The sequence below is a fragment of the Nothoprocta perdicaria genome, unplaced genomic scaffold, assembly GCF_003342845.1.
Source record: "Nothoprocta perdicaria isolate Ctin4 unplaced genomic scaffold, notPer1 scaffold_489, whole genome shotgun sequence".
Taxonomy (NCBI): Eukaryota; Metazoa; Chordata; class Aves; order Tinamiformes; family Tinamidae; genus Nothoprocta; species Nothoprocta perdicaria.
In genome coordinates this window covers 161951-171551 of record NW_020455742.1, presented here as the reverse complement: position 1 = coordinate 171551, position 9601 = coordinate 161951, and the positions used below count along the sequence as shown (strand labels likewise).

At 40.9% G+C, this 9601-nt stretch overlaps 1 long non-coding RNA gene across 1 annotated transcript; it reads right to left on the bottom strand.

The window, feature by feature from the left end:
- Positions 1–2644: 2644 nt before the first annotated feature.
- On the bottom strand, positions 2645–9514 carry LOC112954146. The gene is made up of 3 exons (XR_003250663.1): positions 9442–9514; positions 5469–5570; positions 2645–3210 (listed from the first exon to the last, which is right to left on the bottom strand). It is a non-coding gene; the product is annotated as an uncharacterized LOC112954146 (long non-coding RNA).
- Positions 9515–9601: the final 87 nt, after the last annotated feature.

Here is a 9601-nt window from a genome sequence, read left to right as displayed (position 1 = left end):
AAAGTAGTTCTGTGTGCAATGAATAACAGGAAGTAACTACCACAGAGCACTGTTTAGACAAGCAACAAGCCTGTCTTTGAGAACATAATTCTTATTTGCAACTGTTCTGCACTGCATAGATCCCTCATAATCCGATATCCAGTGACAGAAAGCTGGTAATTCTACAAAATGGAGAAAACTGCCTTTAACAGCTTTTTGGTTGTTATTTCTCTACTGAGGACAATTGACTGCTCCTTCTTTCTTTTGTTCTCAGCTGGTTATCTCAAAGTTGCTGAACACAACTTATTTAAATTAAATTTTATGTACTTTATGAATAGAAAGCAAAGGTAGGAGATAAAGGCCAGCTAGTCATGGAAGAAATAAAAAAAGAAATCTAGGAAAAGACATAGAAAAAGAATTAAAACGGGTTACACATGCAAAAGATGTCAAATGCCCACTGTGCAGGACCTTATGTAAAGTGCTATAAACAGTGTCTCCAGTCCTTGAGATGCCTGGGTTGTCAAAAAAAAAAAAAAAAAAAAAAAAAAAAAGTTCACCATGGTCATGAAAGACACTACTCCAAGTACTCAGTTACTACTGAGTTTTAATACTGAGTTTTAACAGCCAGTTCAGCTTTACAGCAAAAGGTTCCAGCTCCCAGAACTTGAGCCAGCAGTGAACTGAACTTAGCTGAAATTTATGGAAACTAGAGAGATATTGGAAGATGTTGAAGCCTGGAGTTCAGACAGAGGTTTTGTACTGTGGCGATGTCATTCATGAACTAAATCTGAGGATGAGAATTGGGAGAATTAGATTTATTTTCAAGTATTATAAGAAATTCCATAATCCAGCAGTTATAGGGAGATAATAACACTCATTAATACACATTAAATACTAATTCAAATGGAAAAACACAGTATTTTGCAGAAGTTCTTATATGGCAATAGGCTGTGTTCCAATAAAGTATTTTTCCTATTTTGAGATGTACAGCTATATGAAGCCCCTGCTCTCTCATAAAGCTAAAAGATGATCTAGGATAGCACTGTAATGCTGTTGCTGCTTCTGAAGATAATGCAGAGGATCATGTATCTTTATTCAGCTTTAGCTTAGATAACCCAAATGATTACTGGTTGAATAGCCACCTTATTGCAGACAGCATCTATAGGTTCAAAAGGGATTAGACTACTTTTTCTAGAAGTGGTTGAAAACATGCCCTTTAACATTCCTAATCAAAGCACTATGCATAATGAGGGCATGTGAGGGGAAAAGCCATTCAGAAGCAGGCAAGCTCATGGGTTTTTCCTAAACAACATCTCCTGTAGTTTATGCTGAAGACAGAATATTTGGCTAGCTGGACTACACGTGATTCACTAAGGCATTTCTTATGATTTCTTATTTTTGAAAAGCCAAACAGAATTTGCACCTTACTATTCAGAATATTCAATTTTATATAAAATTACAGCCACAGAATCCATGCAAATTTGTTTCATAGGAATAACACTTCATATCTTCATGAGAGTAGATCCTATAGCATTTTCCTGAAGCCTCAGTTTCAAAAGTAGGCTTGATACTTACATGAACTATGTAGTGAAAAAGCATCATTTGCCATTTCATTCAGTAATCAACATTTCAACAGAAAAGCATGAAAGCAAGAACCTGATGCTAAACTTTTTCTTAGCTGAAAATCTCTCTCTCTCTCTCTCTCTCTCTCTCTCTCTCTCTCTATATATATATATATATATAAAGGAAAAAAGAAACATCCTAAAACACAGAGTGCAAAAAAGAAAAACATGTAGAATGGGGATGAAATGCAAGCTTTGAGACCAAGATGTGCATAGCGAACTCAGGATTATCTTTTTCCCCCCCACCTCTTATCAGGTTTGTAACTTAAACAACACAGTATGATTTGTGCCACTAGTGTAATTAACATTAGTATTTAACCATTGTAAAGTTGAATTCCCACTGTAAGTTCTAATCGGGCAATAAAAATGGACTTTTATCCTTATTTGAGTTATTTGGGACTTCAAGAGTATGCTTCCAAAGCAAACAAACAAGGGGAAAAAAAAAAAATCAAGAAAACCCAGAACACTACAGTTGCCTTCACAGACCATAACGCTGTGTCCTCTGGGGACTGGGGCAAATATACCAGTGTCCTCAACTAGCATTAGATGTGAAGCAAAGCATGTCTGAGGACCTAGAGCATCTGTAGGACAAACCACATGTGCCTTAGATGTAATGTAACATGCTTCAGAGAAGACAAGTCTGACAGCCAGCTGCCTCAAGGCAGCTACACTGTGGCACAAACAATGATGTCTTTCCTCATAAATCATTAAGTCTGCAAAGCAGGCAAACTAGTACTTCAGGTGTTTAATACTTCTTTTGCTCTGAGGCAGGAAAAGTGCTCTAGGAGATCAATAATTCATTTCAAGCACTAGCTCAGGCAAATTCAGCTTGGAAGCTGTTCTTGGTTGCTTGTTGCTTGATTTTAAATTATATAATTAAAGTTACTTTAGAAAAAAAACAAAAGATTAGTTAGGGATATGCCAATCAAGGAAGGAAAAGAGGGGAAAAAAAAATGCACCCTACCATACACAATCCTTCTATTACTGCATAAGAATATTTTCTCTAATGGCCTCTTCCACACTTGTATTAGAGCTTCTAGATCCACATTATACCTCATAAAAACACACTCTAACAGGCCTTTACTGACCTGCTTGGGTGAGGTATTTTTCCTCTTTAGTTAATTCATTTCAGATTTAGCAGGTCCTTTTCTTAAAATATAAAACAGATCAAACCTTAGCTTGGATGTTTGCCGAGCTCTTAGGTAACCAACTGCAACTAATAGGTAACTAGAAACTAATTCAACTACAGTGACAGACAAAATAGAAAAATCTTGATAGTTGCTGCAGTAGAAGTGCAATGCAGTGTTGTAGAAGTTTGTATCAGTTGGTTAGGGAGGCTGCAGTAAAATCCAAGCTTATTTTGACCTTCTGGCTATGACATTTCCAGAATGTAATGCTCTTAAGTGATCTCTCCTCATGTCAGAAAACCGGGAACCCTTGATATTACGAAAGGATGAAGGCAAAGCTGCACAAAGCCTGAAGTTAGAAGACAGTGGCTTCCCTCGGATGACCTGCGCCAGATATCTTAAGACTTCCYGTTCTAGGGAGCTGCGGGATCATACTCTTCCTTCTTTTAAATGGTCAACACAATACTCCTTCCAATGGGGACCTGAAACAGAAGTATTGAATAATCTATAGGCATGATGGTATACTGCCTGCCTGGGCAACAGGCATTCAGTCTCATTTGAGTCACCAAACACTCACAGTTTCTGTCTATGCCTTCACTACAAGAAAAATATTAGTTGATATCATCTGTCATCACATTGCAGAGGTGACTGTGTGTTAGGATCAGGGATATGACAGATGAGGGTCAACATTTCATAAGTTATTTCATATAATTTTCACCTAGGCAGGAACACAAAGCATGCACTGTCAGGGAGAGAGCTATTAGTGTATCTATTTTTCAGTGGGGGTAATCTCAGTAGTGGCTGTGACAACACAAGGGGTAAAGGGTACAAACTGAAACACAGGCAGTTCCATCTACATATGAGGAAGAACTTCTTTCCTGTGGGGGTGACAGAGCCCTGGAACAGGCTGCCCAGGGAGGCTGGGGAGTCTCCTTCTCTGGAGGTCTTCCAAACCCGCCTGGATGCGACCGCGTGCCCCGTGCTCTGGGTGTCCCTGCTGAAGCAGGAGGGTTGGACTAGATAATCTCTAGAGGTACCTTCCAATCTCAACCATTGCATTCCTTGATACTGTGAATTGTTCCAGCTTCTTCCTCTAGATTCCTCCAATTTCTGATTCCCAATCTTAGTTAGATTAGAAAATTTTCCATGAGTCACATATGCAAATCTTCCACCCCAAATTGTTGTTAGATTATTAATCTTCCTTTCATAGTTCTCTTGCAGAAACTTTTTTTTGGTGACTAGACTTTTCCCCATCATTGTCTTAAGACTATATTTCATTTCCCAGTAGTAAGAGTCAGCTCAGAACTCACCATTTTATATTTGAAGGTAGGACTTGTCTCTTTTTACATATATACATTGCCTTATATATCTTAAATTCTTTAGTCAGGAGTCATCATTACTGTACCAAATGAGTTTGCATTGTCAGCAAACTGTTACCTCACTGTTCATTCCTCTTGTGGAATTCAACTGGCCATCTCTTTCCATTGAGGGAGCAGCTACTTACATCAAAACTCCAGTTTACCCACCTTTCATTCAGTTATACATACCAAAGCCTGGCCTCTCATTCAATGGCTAATTGACTTCCTTAAAGCAGTCTTCATGAAAGACTCAGATGTCCAAAACATTTTTGACAGGTAAACTAAATGTACATGCTTGTTAACTCCTTCCGAAAGTTTCAAAACATTTGAAAAGCAGGACTTCACTTCGCAGCAACAGTGATGACTTCTCAAGTAGATTATTTCTGCAAGTGTCCACTAATTCTGATTATAATTTCTACGGATTTGCCTGGTAGAGTTGACACTTTGTTTACAGGCCTGCAATTTCCTGGATCCCTTCTTTAAAGTCTGACATCATATTTATTACCCATTGCTTTTCAAGAGCCAAGGAATTTTTAAGTGAGAAGATTCATGTTGCTATTATGAATCAAGATATTTCACCCAAATTCTAACTAAGAATCCTTGGTTGACTTGCTAGTGCTCAATCTGTTTGCACCTCTGTCATAATTGCTTCAATTTCATATAGATATTCTGCTTAGTCCTTCAATCAATATTTTAATCTCATCTGTCAATATCTATGCATTGTTTTGTAAAGAGGGAGACTTCATCTCCCTGATAAAAAGAAAGTTACAGGAAATTTCAGTCAGTTACAGATCAGAGTCCAAGTATCTTGTTGATTAGACATCATTTAGAAAGACAGCCTTCTCAACTGGAAAATATATTCATATGCATTTACAGGAGTCTGAGAAGTAGTGAGCTATAACATGCTCTTACATAAAAAGATTTTGCAGTAGTGTCATCTGTGCTTTCTATGGAATCTTTAACATATGTTATGCAAACATAGCGGTCTGGAATCCAAGGCTTCTACAAGCTAGGCATGCATGCTTTCTAAGTCTTAACAGCATTTTTATAATACTTCTACTCATCATTCTCTCTCTCAGAAAAGAGAGATAGGCCTTCAAAATGTGAATCTGAAAGTCATTTGATTAATCTTAGACACCATTCTCCATATGCTTTATGCACACCTAAGAGCACTCCAGAGGAAGAATGAGACTAATAATAAATGGCTTAAGCAAAACCATATTATGCTATCTGAATCAAAACAGATAGACATATATTCTAATAATCCTTCTAGGATATTAGACTTTTAAGTAGCATATCTTTCTATTCATAGCAGTAATAGCAGAAAAGTTAAAAATGAGTGCCAACAAAAGCAAGCAAAAACAAGCAAACAAAGCACTGACCTTTAACTTCTGAAGAAAACTGAGCCAAGTGCCGGGTTACAAAGAGTCGGAGTTGCTCATTCAGGTCACAGGACAGAAGGTTAATGTTCCAGGAACGAATTCCTGTCCAACAAGAGAGAATAGTGAGCCATTCTTACATTTACTCCAGAAGCGGCAATGGTGGAAACACCAGGAAGAGCATCTTTGATCCCTGCATATTCTAGACACCATGTTTAGGACTGAGAAATCTTAGAGCTGAAGACCATAAGATACTTACCTGTCATAAAACAGCTATCTCAGAAGAGCAATAAACAAATCTTCATTCAAGTAAAGCTTCATCTAAGTGATACTAACAAACTACATGCAATGATGGCTAAATAAATTACACAATTACCTAAGTAAGCAAACATATTATGGCAGTTTTACAACTTCTGCAGTATCCAACAGTGGCCATGGGCAGAGATGGGCTACTGGATGGTGGGACTACTAATCAGCTCAGACCACTAGCTCCTATGCTCTTATAGCCCGTGCCTTCTCAAATCCATGAAAGTCTACTCCACCCCTAACTCGCTCTACCTAATCACTCCTTCAAATGCCCCGATCATCTCCCTGAGACCCCTGGAGTTTGCTCTTTAATCTACCTAATCTTTGTAAGCTAATCACCTTCGTATCACAGCAGGAAACAGGGTCTGCTCCCAGAGCAAGTGGCACCATGCCATGCAAGTCACCTTCAGACCTCAGGCTGAGCAGTTTTATCTTCTGCATGACACAAAGCACTACATATCACTGATCCTCATATGCCCACAAGGATCCACCTTGGTACTACCAAGGAAGACAATATCAGCATGAATGACTACTCTGGTCTCCTATGCTGCTACCTGCAGCAGTACGACTGTTGAAGGCTCATGCCACAGAGTTCTTAGAACAACAAAAACAAGAATTTAAACTTCCAGGTTTGTCAACATCCTCCTCCTCAAGAGTTCTCCTGCCATCTTCTGGAGACATTTTCTCTCTTACATAAAATATCAGATATATAACCAAGAAAACTCTGTATTTGCCTTCTTTCCAAGTATGCTGTCTTTTCATGGTGCTACCATTCCCAGTTACCACATTTCTAATTTTCCAACTCAATATAGTGCAATAGTTACTGCTGCCAAGCAATGGGAAAGAGTATCTTCTAGGACAAACGTTTCAGTTCCCTACACATAATGGAGGAGCTGGTAACCAACTCATCACGCAGTTCAGTGGTCTGAAGGCCTACAGAATAAAGAGCAGCTCAAGATAACTACTCTTAGTTTGCCTCTAGTTTGTGAGGGCACCTCACAAAAGATATTACAGAATAATATAGCTTATCTATTATACAAGAGTTTGCACTGCAGAATGTATAAAAAGAGCAAACATTGAATATCAGAAAAATTTACCACCAACTTCAACATCACAAGCTATCTATTCCTTTCAGTTTGGATATGAGATAGGAACAAATAAATCAGTGATAATGGAGAGAAGAAAAAGATATCAAAAATGAATTTTCTATGAAATACTTAGGGAAAACACAATGTCTTGTACAAAAGTGATCGATGCAAGTGCTTCTTATTGCAGTGCTGATTAGCATTCAAGCCTGGAAGGGAACATAGTGACACCCTGCAGGGTACATCCTGCTGATGCAAGCTGCTGTGTCAGTCATGATGTTCTACTGCAGCAATAGACACTATGAGGCACTGCTACATCCTCTAGGATGTAGAAAGGAGAGATCCTCTTTCAGAGATAGGAAAAGGAGGAACAAATTTCTTTTCTCTCTCTCCTTATCCTACTTAAAACAATTTATTCAGCTCCCTCTTCTGACCAAGCAATCTGAAGTTATTCCTAATCAACCCTGTTACCACGATTTACTTGCTGATCTCACAGTACAAGAACCAGAACATTGTCTTTGCAAGTTGTGACCCTCTACACCTCCTCATACAAAAGCACAGACTACATCACACCAAGGTTTCTAAAGGTGCAAATGCACAGCTTGTTGTCAGGTACCATGTGACTTACCAGTTTCAGATCTTTTTTCTTATGCCCTTGTAAGCTTTATTTCCTGATGAGATAATAGGTTTATAAGATTTGACATTTCCTTTAATACCTCATATGCTTTTCCATTATTGTTTTAAAACTGCAAAAAGCCACACTGGTACAGAAAGATTAATATTTGTTAAAAGGCATTTCAGAACAAGTTTTGTTCAAGTCTCCCACAAATAAGTGATGCTACCACGTAAGCAGCAGAGAACATGGGAACAGACAACTTCCTGTGAAATACTGTACTCATTGTTCCATTCTTCTGAACCAAGCACTATAGGAAGAACCTTGGAAAAGCATGTTTTCTGCAATAGTCAGGGCATGAGATTGAGTTACGTGCGTCTTTGTGCTTTGAGCAGAGGGGACCTTACAGCCAGTAGAAAAGTGATACAAAACTAACAAAACTAAGTTAGTGTGGGTGGGTTTTTTTGTTTTGTTTTTTGATTTTTTTTTGTCCTCCGGAAAGGATACTAACTAGTTCAGTTGTATAACGTGGAGCATTTTGCACTAACTTTTTTTGCAAAGTTTTTCTGATTTTAATCACAGTTGTAATCCCCTTACTGCTCTAATAAAGTCAGAGAAAAAATGCTTTTTTGAGGGACAGAAAGATTTAGCTGTTCATACTTCTTTGTCTCTCAGGGAAATCATTCCTCTGCTCCGCAGACTCCTCTGGAGTTACACAAGCCTCATGCGAATCCTCTCCAGCAAGCTATCCCTCAATAGCTAGAAGATGTCATGTTTGTACTGTTTTACATTTTTACAGTTGATGTRGAATGGCAATCTACACTCCTGGTAGTCAAATAACTGGATTTGCTTTTGTTTCTGCACCTGCACGACCAGTTTTCAAAGACAGTTGTGCAGATAGCAACAGCAGCTCTTTGAAGAAGAGCTTCCAGTGGCCTAGTGGTCTGAGTACAAGCTACTCCTCCGGCAAATGGGATAAAACACTGCTAGGCAATGTGCCGAGCTGCTAAGTGGCCCACCAGCAGAGACGACTGGGGAAGATGCTGGAGTGAAAAAAAAACAGGGAAGATTCAATATTTTTACATCCCCTTCTTGAACTCACACCATTCATGTGTTCCTTGACACTGTTTAGGTTTGAGAGGAAGACAGTCAGAAATCAAAATGTTATTTGGGCAATGCTCACAACTGTTAACATTGTCACCTCTTAAACCAGTATATCTTGAAAACTGAAAAATTAAGAGCACACACATTTGCAGGACTTATTTTATACCCTGGAGGTGTAGTAAATTGCTTACCAGGACAAAAACATCCTTAAGGTCCTGGTGCAGCTGATGCATTTCACTTTATCATTTTCGTTAGGAAACATCAGAAATTGCCAGAAAGAAAGCACTGCTATTTTTTCCTTCTCCAGCCCTTGAAGGCCACACACAGAGAAGCTCCCTGTGGAGCCTCCAGGTGCCCCTGCAGCAGCCGGGGCCGCAGGGCCCGCTCGCTGGGTCGTGGCTGCAGCCCACGGCCTCCCCACTCCTCGGCTGGGCACTGACACTGTGCTGCTGCCGTGTGGCCAGAACTGCATGACAGCAGGATGGAAATTCAGGGTTTGAATCACAATATGTTTCCATGTCTTTGACATACAACAGCCTTGTTAGTGGCATCCCACCGGAGGCAAGCAAGGAATAAGGGCCGGGAAAGACACAGTGATGTAGGGCCCGCAGGAGGGGCCCCGCTCCCCCCATCACTGCCAATGATTCCAGTGATGACTCATTGCACTGGGCTCTCCCTCCCCTCCATGGGGCCTCGGTCACCGTGTCACTGCTGCAGACAGAGCCACGGGTCCGCACAGGCCTCCTGTCGGCAGGGGGACAGCCCCGCTCGGCCTGGAGCCCAGAGCGGCACCCGCGGCACCGGCACGGCTGTGGCGGCGGGAGGAAACACCGCCGCCCCGCGCCCGCCGCCCCGCGCCGCCCCTCACCGCGCTCCAGGGCGCTGCGCAGCGCCCCGCGCTCCGGCTCCGTCCCGATCTCCCCGATGACGGCGAGCAGCGCGTGTCTCCGCCGCTCCGGGCCGCGCGGCGCGCCCGCCTGCCAGGGCGCTGCCATCTCCGTGGCGACCGTCCCGGCCGCCATCTCCAT